Below are 17,257 nucleotides of genomic sequence, written 5' to 3'. Positions count from 1 at the left end.
TGTTTCTTTGTTTCTTTATTATTACGGGACATCACACCTAAATTTGACCCCCTAAACTCACCAAATTTGGCACGAACATCAAGTCTGGTGAAAAATTTGATAAAATGTAAAAATGAACCCCTAAAGTGCCAAAATGTGCTCTCTAGCGCCACCTATGTAACTAAAATGGCAGCCATGGCCCGTAGGACTATCGTAGAGAGATCAAACCAAAACTTAATTATTTGTCTCATCAAGACCTACAAATCATACACTGACACCCCTGACCTAAATCCAACAGGAAGTCCACAGTTAGCCTTTCAAAATAACTTTGCCCCAATTTTGGCTCCTGAACAAACACTATCTCCTCCGAGGGCGTTAATGGTATCTGCTTCAAACTTTAATAGATGACTTATGACACTATGCTTAAAAAAAGTTGTTAAAAACTTTGTAATAACTCGAAGGGTTTGGAATTTATAAACCCTCAGATTTGCAGTGCCACATCACCCTTACAATGTAAAACAATGGGGGGAACTTTGTGTAAAACAGAGGCTTCTGATGTCTAAACTATAAGTCTGACTACTTTCAAACTTGTATCAATGGATTCGCCACAAAATTTCCTAATAAAATATGATTTTTAATGTAAGATTTGGCCAAAGTAATGGGATTTATGAGGAGATTTCACAAGAAATGTACGCTAAAATCCTTCTCTCCAACTTCTCCTGGTGATGTCACTCCTTCGGTGCTGTGAAACATTCCGCAATACACACTCATTATAAAATCACAGGAGGAGCAAGAAAAGACTTTAAAAGTCAAACTCTAATATCTCAAAAACAGTAAAAGATAGAAAAAACATGTAAATTCAAGATTTGTAGGTCAAAGTCTTGTGACTCATTTAAAGTTCAAATGAAGTCTGTATCTAAAACTATGTGGAAGCAGTAAATGTTCACACTCGCTCACACTCTCCATTCAAATATATGAGTATTTTTCTGTGTCCGGCTGCAGTTACTTATTGTCTTTACACACCTGACAGTACACATGTCAATCAAACTCTAAAAATAAAAGCACACCACACTTGTAAGAAACATCCCTCATTTTTAAAAAGCAAAATGATCTGATCCTGACGGGCCAGAGTGCGAGGTCCCGACCAACATTGCTTGCAGCTTTAATTAGGACTATGTCACTTTAACCCACAGATATATTGTTTTGGACTCAACTAGTAAATGGTATGTTCACATTCACAGTATTTGCTGTAATCTTTCCTCCTCTTCATACTTGTCTTGTCAAAAATACAATTCCAAAGTTTATCTGAAGTTAATATGAGGCAGTTAATCAAATTGTGGGTATCTTCCAAAATGAGTATTTTTTGTACAAAATTCCCTCTGTGACTCATTTCAGAAGATTGCCCCTTTATTTGATTAACTCAGACTACTGAAGCCTCATACTGAATTCTGATTCACTTTGGAATGCATTTACAGAACAAGGAGTGCTGATTTTGTCCCCCATCACTTACATTTGAAGCTCATTATGAATGATATGAACAACATATGAATAAAAGGACTGAGTAGAGCAAGAAAAAACAATTTCAATGTTTATATGGGTACCTGACTTTTAAGACACACAAAAACTGTGAACCCCTCCTTTAAATTAAGGAATGATATGAAATGAAGAGGAATGATGATCAAAACTACAAAATAAGAAGCAAGTTGTAATCAAGTAGAATAATCCTTTAAGGTATTAGTTAGCAACATGATTAATAATAGAAAGGTTATTGGTAGATTGAAGTACATGCTGTCCATGCCTATGTTTTAGCCAGCTGGCTGTATGGATTGCAACTGCAAATTTGGTATAGACATTCATTGTCCCCACAGGATGAATCCTTATGACTTAGGTGATCCACTGACTTTTCCTATAGCACCCTCATCAGGTCAGATTTTTTATTTGTCCAGTATGTTGGTCAATACTTGATCTTGTTTATGAATAAGTTCCCATTATTGTCATATAAGATACAGTAAAAACAAACTCCTCTACAGTTTTCGCGTTGGGCTTCCTGTGGTTGTAATGGCGATGTTAAGTGACAAGCTGTCAATGACCATCGGCTCAAGTGGCAACAGCAAACATCCACCCAGCCTGTCCTCACCATTGCTGCGGTGTTTATGATGGTGACAGCACAGGTGCACCATAGCAAATACTGAATACAAACTATACAAACAGGAGGCTTTCACCTCCCCTGCTTGAACTACATGCATTACATAAAAAAACACAATCAGTACATCACTTTTAGCCAACACATCAATAATCATTTAATCAGTAATAAATGAAGTTTTTGCATAAATAATGTCAAAGCATACTGACAGGAATGCTGTTTAATTTAATGAGCAGAGGATAAAGCAGTTAATAGATAAATTTGTTTCTGGAACACACACACACACACATAAGCATACACATACTGGACAGATCGGTATGTGTTTATATCAAAATTGGCTGTATTGTTATCAGTGGTGCACATGCTCTATCAGAAACACAATATAGTAACCGTTAGTGCTAACAGACAAGAACCCTGTTGAATTACATGTACACCAACCCTAAAACATACTTGCTCACACACACGTACACAATCACCAAGCATGTCACTTACCAGCCACCTGTACAAATGCTGCCACGTCCCTGCTGCTGCCTGTTACCACTGCACATGTATTCCAACGTGTGTGTATTAATGAGTGTGTGAAAGAACAATGTTCTAACACACTATCCAGCCCTCAGGTAGACCCATGGTAAACGTCACTAACAGCTAACAATAGATCCTCTGGGAAGGAGAGATGAGCGAGCGGCTGGATGCAGGACAATAATAGGCAACCTCTCCTCAGTTAGGGATGGATGGAGGCTACAGAGCATGCCCGGCAGAAAATCCCTGGGTATTAAAACATCACATGGCCACCCATCTCCACCATTAGTCACAGAGGAAACGGAGGGGATGAAAGCAAGGAGAGAAAGAGGCAGAGAGAGGACAAGAGTGAATGGGTGGAGGGGGGCTGTGTCACAACGCTGCTCGATCCCCCTTTTCATTACAGTGACAGAGGCACAGAGAGGAGGCATGAGCCAATAAGACATGAGGACTCTCTGCTGGTCTGAACCCCTCCCTGAGCTGAAAAGCCAACACCAATGCAGGCAAACAGGGAGATGGAGACAAAAGAAAAGCCCAGAAAGAGAAGAGAAATCCTGTCTAAAGGCATGAAATTAATGTTTAACCAGCTCAAATTTACACAAACTGTGTGTGAAAATAAAAATTGAAAGGACAAAAAAAGGAGGAAAATCTCATGAATTTACTGGCTGACATTTAGCTTTTATTATACTACACAAACCGTCAATGCTCTTTTGCCATGAGGAGCAAAGCTGAAATATGCCACATGGCAAGGAATCAGTCTTAACCATCAGAATCAGAATCTGTATGGAGGAATCAAAAATCTAGATGCAGAGAGGTAGATGTATGCACATCGCATTCTATATTTAGGACAGGTGCAGAATAACACATTCAATTCAGGAAGAAATTCGTATCCACCATCACTTTCATGCCTGTAGACAAATCTGGGTTATACAGGTTATAATCTATTAAATTAAGTTTTGCAGCAAAATTTAGTCCAGTTTTACAGATGACTCTTTACTGTGCTGTTATTATCAGCTGCTCTACAAAGAAACTGAAAAAAATGGCAAATAAAAGTCACAAGCCTCTGCCCCATGAATCCAATTTAACTGTCATATATCTCCATTAAAAATTCATGTTTTGATCGCATTCTGACCAACCAGGTACCTGAGCGATCTGTCTACACGGGGCTGATGGTGGGCTGCCACCCCACTGATGTCTTGCTAGCTTAGTACTTTTCCTAGCCAAATTCTACTTTTCTGTATCATGTTTATCATTCAATTTTTTATAAATTTTTAAAAATTAAAATTTTAAATTATGCTTTTATTCTAAGTATAATGCAAGAAAACGTGGAATTTGATGATTTAGATGATTAAATGCTGGGTTTAACTAGCTACTCCCCACAGCTTTCATATATCTCTCTCAAATCTTCATGCTAGCTACTCCCCACTTTCATGTTATTTTTTCACAAAGCCTTTGTCATAATTCATTTCAGACTAGCGTTTAGAGACTGAACAACCTCCACATTCACACAGACTACCATCATCTGTTGGAGGGGGTAACTGTCAACTGTAATGAACTGGCCACAGTAATGGCGGCAGTGCTTGAGAGCGCAACACATAAATCAGCTGCCAGATTCGTCTATACATATCCTGTCCATTGTCATGCTGAAAGTCCAGTAGGGTTGAAACATTGCCTTTTCCTCAATCCAATAAAATGTAAAACTTAAAATGAAAGTCAGAATTGAAAATCTAACCTGTGCTAATTTTCCTTTTATTTATATAGATTTTGTTTGGTTGTTTTTTTCTGCTGTTGTAGGTTTTAGTCTTATTTTCTGATATTCTTCTTTTTCTGCTCATGTTACACCCATAGAGTGGAAGCTCACTCAAGGGGTGACATATTTTAGAAAAATAATTTATTATGACATTTACCCACCTGAAAGAACAAACTGACACTTTGTGAGTCGGCTGATCTTCAGTGGCTTTACTCTTAACATTAACTGCCAACTTAAATTAGAACAACAATGCAAAACAATAACAATATAATATAAAAATCAGTATTTCAAAATACAGTAATCATGTACAAACTAGCTATTTCCATTTAATATCCATTTATCAATAGGCTAACAGAATCACTATATATATATATGTATAAATAAAATAGGCTATTAAAAATGATCAATTCTATAACAGAGCATTGAAAGTACTATATCAGTCTATTATTTACAATTCTTATCATTTCAGGTATAAAACAATGATCTAATTCCCTCATAACTTCAATCATGCAACATTTGCATTACAATATAATCTCCCTCATTCATCCTCTCTGTTTACACGTGACATATTAGAACGTGAGCTGCCTGGTTGTCTTGACAACGGTAAACAATAATGCTGCTTATCAGCTGTTCGGGCTCTGGCTCTGACTACATTCTATAACCGTTGTAAACAACTGAAAATAAACGTTATGAACCGTTATAAACTGGAACTGAAAATAAACGTTACTAAACGTTATAAACAAACTGAAAATAATCGTTATTAGCTGCTAGAGGAAAATGAACAAAACAAAGAAAATACAAACCACAAAACACTAACATTAAATCTTACACACACATACATACATACATATCAGTGCAGTCAGGCAAACCTTACATCTGTTTAATTTAAAGATAACTATCATTGTAACTGGCAAGCTAGTGCCAACTTGCTCCACCTAGCTAGCGGTAATAACCCCAGGTTCACCATATGGCAATTACTTTGTGGTAAAATTAATTCATTGCAAAAGTGTATGTATGCACAACAGCATATTATAAACTGAAATGATGGGAACCTTACAATAGGCAATACAATGTATATTGTTGCTTAATATGTAGGACTTGTTGAATTAAACACTTCCATTAGTGAAATGGATATTGTCTCCAGAGATCTGTGGTCCTTCGCTAGAAATAAAATCAAGAGTTAAAAGATGTTTCACAAACTTTAATCTTATAAGAAAGTCTTGCATTAGTCTTACTACGTCTTTCTTGTAATACTAGTGCAATTTTCAACAAGAAAAATGGAAGTGTGATTTATTCACACACTTCACTTCAATAATGAAACAGTGTTCACGTATATAACTGAAATATTAAATGAGAGGTTAATATTTTATTACATATACTTGATCATTGAAGTATTGAAATTTGATGTCAAGTTTACATTCATTCAGTTGTAATCAAAGTAAGTCCTCCTATTGTTAATTTTTTAAAGTCAAATTAGAAGGGTTCATATTTACTTATGCAGGTTTTAAGTGTTTCTCTTTGAGTGAAGTGTAAAAAAAAAAAAATCTACAGAAATCAGTTCTGCTTGGTTGTTCCATGGACCCAGAAACAACACCCCCTTAAAGACAAAATTATACTTGCATGAGAGAGACCTATTGTTAAATTGAGCAACTGCTTTGTCTCTTGTATTCAGGCCAGCAAGGTAGAGGGGATCTGTGCAGCAGGGATGACTCTAGGAAAAAGAGAGTTAGCCACTGGAAAAGTCCTGTGCTGTTCACCATGGGCAGATTGATTCTTATCCTTAGAGTGAGGGCTGGACTGGGTTTCGAAAGCTCCAGTGTGCAGAACCTGCTACATTGTTGCCATACTGTTGTAGGAAACTGTGGGATACTTTGAGTCAAGCATTTTATACAAATGCTGGAAGAGAGAAACAAGAGAAAAATTCTGCCATGCATCATTTACACAACAACACAACACTGTGTATATGTCTTGTTCAAGTCTTGTTCAAAGATGCTGATTACAGGGTATGTGCACCCTCTAGTGGCTCACCACTGTGACAGCGAGATTTTGAGTGATGTGAGTGAGACTCACCTAATTTTTCAGGAGTGTTGTTTTTTTAAATTCAGTTCCCCTACGGTCTGACTGGCTGACCTAAAAATCACCATACCATCCTGGGATTCCTTTGATTATTGGCATGAGAAACTGGTTCAGCAAGAACACACAACCTAGAAAATGTTGTGCAGCTGGTGCTAAGGATGGTGACTCAGTAGGTGTAGCAACACTTCAATGTTTTCATAAATTTATCAACTAATGAAATGTAAACAAATAACCAAAATTCTTCTGTTGTGGGCTCTCAATGAACAGACCCACAAGATCAGCTGCAGCTATTCTACAACTGCACTGGAATTGTTGAAAAAAAGATCCTATCAGGTACTCCCTTTGAAACTAAATGTCACTTGGCCATCACTTCTAATGACAAAAAGATCACTTAGTTGGCAATAAAGTAACAGTTTAGTTCAACTCTATACAAAATCAAAGGTTACTGCAGGTAAAAAAGAAGTATAAAGCAAGTATCAAGCAAAAATCTACATTTAGCAGCACTTTATTAGGAACAACTGTGCAATCCAATGCAATCTAATACAACAACTCAGCCATAAATTCCACTTTTATGAAGCTTATACATTTTCAGTATTTGCTGACATTGTCAGAAAAGTGATAATTTTACTTTCTGTTTATTATTGAGGTTGTTCTGCCCTTCAGAAAGTTGGTGTAATGTTTAGGTTCACTTTAGCACCACTCTATGTTTAAATGTAGTATTGCTGTAGTATAAACAGGAAGCAGGACAGCATTTTACAGTTGCAGGGGAGATCTCAGCAGATCAATGTGGTGTTCTAACATCTATTATAATCCTTTGATTTGTCTCATTGTGAGCATTGCCTGTGAGTGATTTTTTAGTGTTTGCAAGGTTATCTTTCAGTGTTGAAGAATATATGTTGTTGATAGGATGTTTTTATGTTTGCATTAAATTAATGCTAGATACTAGCTGATTGGTGCTCATGCTATATGCAATGTTCAGTACATACTGCCTCAGAAGCATATAGTTTACATTTAGTATATTTTGAGCACAGTCTGTGTAATCCTGGCTTTATATGGAGTGCTTTAACAAACATATGTCTATACATTTACTATTTGTATACAAGTAACTCAGTGTATGTTTCTGTTGTTTCAGTTTTACTCTTTTACTTGTCAACATGTTCTGCAAGAGTCTATTAAACCTGGAAGGCTATGTCCTGACTATGGTGTTGCTTATTGAGGAATTCTTATAGAGTTAGGCTGGCTGTCTAATTTTAGTTAGGAAACACCATTAGAGGGATAAGTACAGTAAATAGGCAAGCGACCAGCTGGTGCAAAGTCAACCACTGCAACAGATCAGACACAGCACATAAAACTGCATCATGGATCCAACCGAAGAGAATGACAGAACCTCTCAAGTCAGCACAAACAGCGACTGCACTTCTGCATCTTCCGCCAGTGCAGCAAGGACCTGTGTAAGGGCAGAGGCAGCACATGTACGTGCGTCATTTGCGTTTGAGAGAGAAGCTAAGCTAAAACTGGAGCAAGCTGAGAGAGAGGCTAAGATGAAATTTGAGCAGGCTGAGAGAGAGGCCAAACTGAAACACAAGCAGGCTGAGAGAGAGGCAAAACAGAGAACAGAGGATGCACAGGCGCTTCTGGAGAAGGCAAGACTGGATGCTGAACTGGGAGCTTTGGAACTCCAGAGAGAGGCAGCTGCTGCCAATGCACAGGCAGAGATCTTGGAGGCAACTGAAGAACAAGTTAGAGCACCTCGCAGCAAGATGTCTTTAGAGAGAGAGATTGATGATCGTACAAGAGCATATGAAAAAAAACAAAAGATTGAGTTACATGTAGACTCATGTCATGATGTCCCTGCACCTTCACCCATCCAACCTGACGACAGCCTAGTCACATGGGGAACTGCATATGGGGTATTTCAAACTAACCCCTCTACCCAGAAACCTGTCAAACTTGAGCATGCCCCATCTTTCGATTTGATGCCCTCCAAACCATTTTCTTATGCCAACAAGACCTATCAGCTGACCCAGTTAAGACCCCTGTGATGACAGACTTTGTTAAGTACTTAGCATGTCAGGAGCTAGTGACTACAAGGCTAAACCAGTTTGATGACCAACCTGAGAGTTTTAGGACGTGGCAGTCTTCCTTCCTCAATGCCATCAGAGGTCTTGACCTTTCAGCCAGTGAAGAATCGGACCTCTTGACCAAGTGGCTAGGCAAGGAGTCATCCCACCATGTCAGGAGAATTCATTTGGCGCATGTCAATAATCCTGAGGTAGCATTAACGAAAGCATGGGATAGACTGAGTAAGTGTTATGGAGTAATTGAAGATGCTCTTTTCAAGAAACTGGATATGTTTTCTAGGATCTCCAGTAAGGACCATATCAAACTTAGGGAGCTAGGAGACCTCCTTATGGAGTTTCAGTAAGGTCGGTTGTGGTCCAATAAGGACCATATCAAACTTTGGGAGCTAGGAGACCTCCTTATGGAGTTTTAGTCTGCGAAGGAGGATGGATACCTACCTGGGTTGACCTTCCTGGACACTGCTCATGGTGGAGAAACTTCCACATGCCCGACAGGAGAAATGGATATCTCAAGAGTCTAGGTTCAGAAATGAACATAATGAGCTCTTTCCCCCATTCTCCTTTTTCACTGGATTTATCTGCTATGAAGCACACACCAGGAATGACTCAAGCTTTGCTCTCCCTAGCAATACCAGTCTTCCTGCAAGAGATAAAGCAGTCAATCGGACAGAGAGAATCCCAGTATCAGTTCACAAGACAGACATCTCTTTAGACATTGAACATGACACAAACATCTCTCCTAAACAAGTTGAGAATCCAGGGAACAACTGTCCATCGTAAACCACACCCATTAAGGAAGTGCCATGGATTCAGAGCATGTAGCATATCCTGTGAAAATGAGTTATGCTACAGGTGTTGTGCGCCAATGTCCCATTTAGCCAAGAACTGTAAAGTAACTGTGAAATGCAGCGAGTGTAAAGGATAAAGGATTTTATTCATCGTATGCCTGGATTTTAACTATTTTGATACACAGTGGCAGTGAAACCATACAGACGAAGTCAGCCTTATATCATTCGTCATTGTTGTGTGGGGGAAACCTCTACAAATAGTTTGTGGCTCCCAACAACAAAAATCCCCTGATGGACGAACACTGAAGGGATCCTGAATTAAACCAGAAGGAACTGTCTAAAGCACATGAGAAAAACCGTATAGCTGATTCACCACAGCTGGGCCTGTTTGGGCCCGTTGCCGGTAAGTGTTGCTTCCAAAAACATCTCATTTGGTGCTGGTTGTTTTTGCCTTACTGCTACAGCTACCACACAATAAACGAGAGAGAAACAAACCATCGTTCACAATTCAACACTGCTGCTGAGGTCTTTGTCTGTTTTCGGCCACACAGATCATCTAAAGCCAGACTGCCTACAACACTCTACAGTGGAGGAGAGACCTCTGAAATCAATTCCTCCTGTCATTTTCACCTCTATTATCTGCACAATCGCTAATAGTGAGTGAATAGTGGTCGTACATTCATCAGTGCCGCTGAATCTGGAAGCCAATACCAGCTGGAAGATCTTGACAACTGGTCAAAAGCTAGCAGTCTCCTCTTTCCACCTCCAGAATATATCCTCATAGGTGACTCCATGGTTAGTCGCTATCCTAAATGGCATTACATACTCATTCTCAGGTGCAAAAGTCCTTAATATTCTCACTCATATTCCTGCCATCATTGAGAATCACCCATCTGCCCACAACAAAAGTGTACATGCGGGCATGAATGACATCAGGTGCAGGCAATCAATTCAGCTTCAGAAGCATTATGAAATCCTAGTGGTGACGATTGAAAGCCTCGGCAAAATTTGCATATTTTCAGGTTTAATCCTGATCCTTCAAAGGAGCTCAGATGTTCAGTCGTTTCTACAGTGCTGATCGGTGGTAACGTAACTTTTACTGAGCATGTAGCTATGGATATATTAGCCACTTCGACTCATTCTGGAAGATGACTGATCTTTACAAACGTGATAATCTCCACCTCAACAAGAAGGGAATTTTAGTCCTGGCCACAAAGTTTGCCTGCCATCTATCCAGTCTTGCAGTCTGACGCCATGCCACTGTTATTGTAGCTTCGGCAAGTAAAGCCGGACTTCCCCATCTTGATTTGCAGATCAATATTAAAACTGACCTATATCCTGCTGCCTATATTCCCCCTAGTCCACTCAAAACTACCAACCCATCTCTCACCACTGTCCACTGAATGTGCAAGGGCTCCTCATGTATGCAAGCCCAAGCATGCCAAAAATGCTCTTCTGTTCACCCCTTCCCTGTTATTGTAAATTGCAGACCACATAGACAGCGAGCAACTGAAGGTTGGCAGCTTCTGGGACAGAGCACCTCTCACTTTCTAGAAAGCCCCATGGGAGAGCAAATATGGGCAATTTACTTCCTATTGACTGTAGCCCCATTGTCTCCCCCACTGCTCTCTCACCAAAAACTGGTCTCCTATATGTAAGATCAATCAGTAATAAATCTTTAATCATCAGTGTTTTTATTGTCTCAAATAGTCTGGGCTGTTTTATGATCACTGAGACATGGCTGTCTCAGGGGGACGCCATTCCTCTGAATGAGGTTGGATTTGCTTATTTTAATAATCCTAGGCCCTCTGGAAGAGGAGGTGGTCTTGCTGTATTTTATAAGTCAGATCTTAAATACGATCCTGTTACTTTTGGCAATTTTAACTTCTTTTAAGTTTTTAGTTTCTTAATCACTGGTTCTCCTTCTTTACTCTATATAAATAAGTTAAAGATAAATGAAACTAAACAAAACCAAAAACCAACATGGTAGAAGCCAGAGGGGAGAGGGCAGATAACTGACTGCCTCCAGCTTATATAGAAGCTGGGCAGTCCAGGTGAGCTGAATCTTCCTGATGACCCAACTCCACCCACCAGGCTCCTGCAGGCAGAGGACAAAGAGTCTGTCTGGAGAGGGTCGTCACACCACACCTCATAAAGCTGTGGTTCCACCACAAACTCTAAAACTAAACAAACAAGGTTAATACAGTTAAAACTGGCATTCCAATATGAGCCACCAAGTTCATTATCCCTTTTAGCTAAACAGTTGAAATACACACAATACTAAAGACAAAAGTACATATCCCATCAATCTCTGACACAGAATTCCCCCTATACCCTGAATTTCACCTTGTCGAAGCTCAGATGTCTGCAACCTTGGTACCGGAGGAAGCATCTTTAAGACTAAGAAGGAGACAAGAATAATGGCATAAGCAGAGATAGGACAGAGCAAAAGCCATGTGGGATAGTACTGTACAAAATGTAGGAGAATTTCTTAAGCATTGAAGTTCTCTGAACAGAGATCACAGAGTGATGAATCTTTCTCTTTACTCGTACATGCCAGCATGGAGAAGGGCACATAGCCATTCTCTAGAACAAAACAGTCTCAGCTTAAATACAGTATGTCCTAGTAGGAATTAGACAGAGAGAGGGTAATAAAGTAATAAAAAGATAAAGTAACACAGTCGTAAAATAATAAAACACCTAGCCTAACCAATGAACACTGCTAAACTCTTGATGACATCCTAACAAATTTGACACAGTCAATTCTGCTACCATGTGTCTCTAACAAGATTCCTTATACAGATGTCCTTCAGCTACCAAAATTAAGGCACATGCTTTGACACACTAAATCCCTTACAAAAATGACACGTGTCAAGGCCAACTCCCTGACTCTGCAGCGCCAAAGACAATGCACCAGGTGAGTGTCAGCATCAAGGCCCAATCCCTGACTACACAACACAAACAGGAAGGTAAAAAACCCTTTCCATTAAACAAACCTGATACAAAACACAAAACTAAAGTGCTGATTCCAAATGTGCATCAGCAAAACCAAAAGGTGGTCCACACAAACAAACTGGAGCTTTCCCATTCTAGGTTCACAAATACAACTACATAAGCTCATTATAGTATTTATTCACTGTAAACCAGTGGGTCCAGTAAGCACCTGCTATGCAGTTACCCCCAGAAAGCCACGGATGTGATCCCGAGCATATAGCTCTACCCACTTTCTCTGCCACTTTAAGAGGTCAAGCTAAATCAAACTAATGGCCAGAGCGTGTTACCAAAACCTAGTGGGAAAAACTCCAGTAACAATGGACATCTTAAACCAAAATGCACGATGGATAAGCACTTACTAAATTTCAAGCAAACAAAACAAAAAAGGGACAAAGGACTACAAATTTGCTCTCCCCCAAAACAGAACAAAACTCATGTGTGATACTTCCCAAATTGGTAGCCAAGTAGGCAAACTCTTTCCAAAAACCCAATGCCTACAAACAAATTGACAACCCCCATCATCACATGAGGTAGCAAAAACAAAAGTGGGCCAAATTACCACAAAGGCTAGGTTTCATCTTACCAAAATAGTTAATTTGATCCCGGACAAGCCCCCAATTTGTCACAACCCAGCTCAAGGCTGGACAAAGGAGGGGAGACCACACATGAGTTTTAAATAAAAATAGATTAATTGTAAATAACTTAAAAATAAATGAAACTAAACAAAACCAAAAACCAACATGGTGGAAACCAGAGGGGAGAGGGCAGATAACTGACTGTCTCCAGCTTATACTGAAGCTGGGCAGTCCAGGTGAGCTGAATCTTCCTGACGACCCAACTCCGCCCACCAGGCTCCTGCAGGCAGAGGACAAAGAGTCTGTGAGAGAGGGTCGTCACAATGCTGGCTCTGCCACCAAAGTCTGTGATGCTTTTAATTCTTCATCTTTTAATTTGTTTTTATCTCCTCTTAACCCTAATGCTCTTTTAAATTATTTTAATGATCAGTGCCTATCCATCCTAGATCATATTGCACCATTTAAAACAAGGACACAAAAATCATGACCTCCCCTGACTCAATGACCACACTCGAGCACTAAGACTCTGAAATCCAAATGACAGTGGAAGGCCAACAAGTCAGAATCAGTGCTTATCAACCTAAAAATCTAATATTAACCTACCAGAATGCAGTTAAGGATGCCAGATCAGCTTATTTTTCAGACTTTATCTCCAGAAACAACCATAATCCTAAAGTTCTCCTTACATTGATTAACTCTGTTATTGATGATACCTCCACCTCTTCTCCTGAACCGGATGTTGATCTCTCTGACAGATTTCTTGCTCATTTTATTAGCAAGGCCATGTCACGCCATTGTCCACCCTCTGCTTAAAAAACCCAATTTGGACCCTCTGTCCTCAAGCAACTACAGGCCCATCTTCAAATTGTCTTTTTTATCCAAGGTTCTGCAGAAAGTAATTTCATCTCAATTGATTTGTTTTATGAATGGCATCAATGTTTTTAACCAGAGGACTTCACAGTACTGAGACAGCTCTTGTTTAGGTAACTAATGACCTACTTCTAGCTGCAGACAGAGGTGACTGCTTGAATTCAGTCCTTTTAGATTAAACTGCTGCATTCAACACTGTCAGCCAACACTGTCAGCTAAATCGCCTAGAGACTTGGGTTGGCATCAAGGACCCGGCTCTTACTTTATTACGAACATACCTCTTCAATAGAAATTTTTCTATCGCTCTGGGTATCTCCACCTCCACAACAGCTCAGTTGAATTGTGGGGTCCCTTAAGGATCAGTTCTTGGCCCCTTATGTTCTCCTTATACATGTTGCCCCTTGGCCAACTTCAGAATCATGATGTGCTTTATCGCTGATGACACGCAGTTATACCATTAAAACCCTTAGATCCGAGCAGCCTAGTCAAACTTAAATCTTGCCTCTCTGACATTAAATCCTGGATGTCCCAAAATTTTCTTAAATTTAATGATGACAAGTCTGAGGTCATTCTGTTCGGTCCCCCACATTCTGTCAGCTCTATTGGAGCAAACCTTGGCAATCTGTCAAAGAAAAGTTACACAGGCTGCTAGGAATCTGGGGGAAATATTTGATTCCAACCTCTGTTTTGATAACCAAGTCAAAAATGTTGTCAAGTTGTGTTTCTTCCAGCTGAAGATCATCTCTAAAATTAGGTCATTTTTATCTTATGCCGATCCTCCAAAAATTATACATGCTTTTATATATTCTTGGCTTGACTACTGCAACGCACTTTATTAATTTATTCAGGTATCAGCCAGGGCTCTCTTCACCGTCTCCAGTTGGTCCAAAATACTGCTGCTCGTCTCATTACTCTGACAAAAAGGTATGACCGCATTACCCCTGTGCTTGCTTCCCAACACTGGCTCCAAGTTAGCTTTTGCATTGATTTTAAAATTTCATTACTCACCTTTAAGGCTTTAAACAGCCTTGCTCCTTGTTCCATATCTGCATTATTGACCTGGTGTATGCCCCCTCGACCCTTAAGATCCTCAGATGGAGCCCTGTTGGTCACTCCCTAGTCGCAGCTTGTGACAAAGGGTGATCAGGCTTTTGCTGTTAGAGCTCCCACACTCTGGAACTCCTTGCCTACTGAACTCAGACACACAAAGTCTCTAGCTTCTTTTCAAAGTCTTCTTAAAACTTGTTTTCTTTGGGAAAGCTTTTGGAAATGTTTGATATGTTTTATTTACTGATTTTGCACCTATTAATTGATCATATTCTTTTTATTTATTTATTTATTTATTATTTTTACTTCTGTGCATTTTATTGTTTTATTGTTACTATTATTGTGCATCTTCTATTGTTACTCTACTTCTGCCTTTACCTCTGTGTTCTGTGCTCCTCTTTGCTTTATTTTTTTCAGCCTTGTTGATTTTCTTTTCTTTTGTAAAGCACTTTGTTAAGAAAAGTGCTATAAAATAAAGTTTATCGTTATTATCCTCATCTGAAATCTGTGGAAAGTCACATCCCAGAGCTTGATCCAAATGCCCAAATCCTTCTTTTGAAAGGGAGAGACATTGTAAGAGGTCTATAATTAGCTAAAACACCTGAATCAAGAGTAGGCTTCTTAAGAAGAGGTTCAATTACAGCTACTTTAAAAGACTGTGGTACATAGCCTGTTACTTAAGACAGATTGATCATACCTAGTAAAGAAGTGCTAACTAAGGGTAAGGCTTCCTTAAGCAACCTAGTTGGGATGGGGTCTAAGAGACAGGTTGATGGTTTAGCTGAACAAATCATTGAAGTTAGTTCAGAAAAGTCGACTGGAGAAAAACAGTCCAAATATATGTCAGGATTTACAGCTGTTTCTAAGGTGCCTGTGTTTGGGGAGAAATCGGTGCCTGTTGAGGGCAGGAGGTGATGAATTTTGTCTCTAATACTTAGAATTTTATCATTAAAGAAGCTCATGAAGTCATTACTACTGAGAGCTATAGGAATACGTAGATCAATAGAGTTATGACTCTTTGTCAGCCTGGCCAAAGTGCTGAAAAGGAACCTAATGCTGAGTAATAGGTAGCTCCTATCCTCCCAGACTAAGCAAGATTCCCCCAGTTTGATGGAACGCCAGATCCTTTCAAATTTTCATGATGTTTGCTTTAATTTGTGGGTTTCGTAGTTATACCATGGAGCTAATCTCTTATATTTTATTATCTTCCTTCCTGATTGGTTTTCCATGGTGTGGAGCCGCACTCCAACACTGCAAATAAACTACATTTATTACATGTACTGTTTTCACTAAAGGAGGCAGAGGAATAACTAAACATTTGACACACCGAACAAGAGAGAGCAGGAGGACGAGAGGGAGAGAGAGAAGCCAACTGTTTCGCCAAGTTTAGCTATGAGCTAGCTGCTGAGCTGAAGATAACTGTGGGATTAATGAGTAAAGTCGTAGTGTACGTTTAAATATACAGCAGGTATTTATCCACAGTAGTGAGAAATATAGCAAAGGTAACTGAGCTGGGAGCAGCAAAAACATATCAGGCAACCAGAAATGACACAATACGCTTACCGTAGCATGTCCAATTTACTGATGACTGTTTTGGAAGTTTCCCCGATTATTGTCGGTGAGTTATTTGGAGAGTCATTTATGTCCATGAAGGATGCCCACATTTTACTTAAAAACCTGCCAAAGTCTGGGTCTTTAAGCAAAGAGGTACTGAAGTGCCATCTGGAGGGTTGTTTATGGAATTGTTTACTGTGTAGATGTAATGAGATAGGAGCATGATCACTTATTATAATTGAGTGGATTGAGGTGTCAGTTATGCCCTGTATGATCAATTTACTAGTTAGGAAAAAGTCTATATGAGAGAATAAATGATGTAGTGGTGAGAAATATGAAAATTCTTTTGCTGTTGGATTATTTAGTTGCCATTTGTCGTCAAGTCCAAACTCTTCCGTATACTATTTTATTGTCTCTGTGGATTTCCATTTTCTGTTTGCTGTTCCTGTTCGGTCTGTTGCTGGGTTGAGAACTGTGTTAAAATCACCTCCAATGATAATTTTGGATTCTGTGAAACTACATAAAGTGAAGAATCTATGAAAGAAGAAGGGGTCATGTGTGTCGAGTTCGTAGATATTTGCTATGGTTGGACTGGTATTGTTTATTGATGATTTGAAATGATGAATCTGCCATCTGGGTCAATGATGGTGGAGATTAGGGGGACTCTCTTGTGAATCAGTATGGATATACCTCTTTGTCTTGAGTTATAGGGAGCAGAGAAAACTTGACTGAATTCTGGTGAAGTAGGCAGATATCTGGATTTAGTTTATTTAAGAAAATAAATATTTTAATCTCTTTAGTTTGGGAGCCAGTCCCACGTAAATTCCAGTTTAGGAATTTAAGTTAAGCCATGATTCAAGATTATTGGTGAAATGTATCCT

At 39.3% G+C, this 17,257-nt stretch overlaps 1 long non-coding RNA gene across 2 annotated transcripts; it reads right to left on the bottom strand.

Annotated features, from left to right (window-relative positions):
* Positions 1-7,044: 7,044 nt before the first annotated feature.
* LOC122981558 lies at positions 7,045-13,101 on the bottom strand. Of its 2 annotated transcripts, none has more exons than XR_006403270.1 (6): positions 12,914-13,101; positions 11,683-11,736; positions 11,320-11,519; positions 8,987-9,188; positions 8,582-8,734; positions 7,045-8,231 (listed from the first exon to the last, which is right to left on the bottom strand). It is a non-coding gene; the product is annotated as an uncharacterized LOC122981558 (long non-coding RNA). The 2 variants fall into 2 exon arrangements; XR_006403271.1 differs by having other exon boundaries at positions 11,428-11,519.
* Between the last annotated feature and the right edge of the window lie 4,156 nt (positions 13,102-17,257).

The sequence above is a fragment of the Thunnus albacares genome, chromosome 4 (assembly GCF_914725855.1).
Source record: "Thunnus albacares chromosome 4, fThuAlb1.1, whole genome shotgun sequence".
Lineage (NCBI taxonomy): Eukaryota > Metazoa > Chordata > Actinopteri > Scombriformes > Scombridae > Thunnus > Thunnus albacares.
This window is presented reverse-complemented; position numbering and strand designations above follow the sequence as displayed.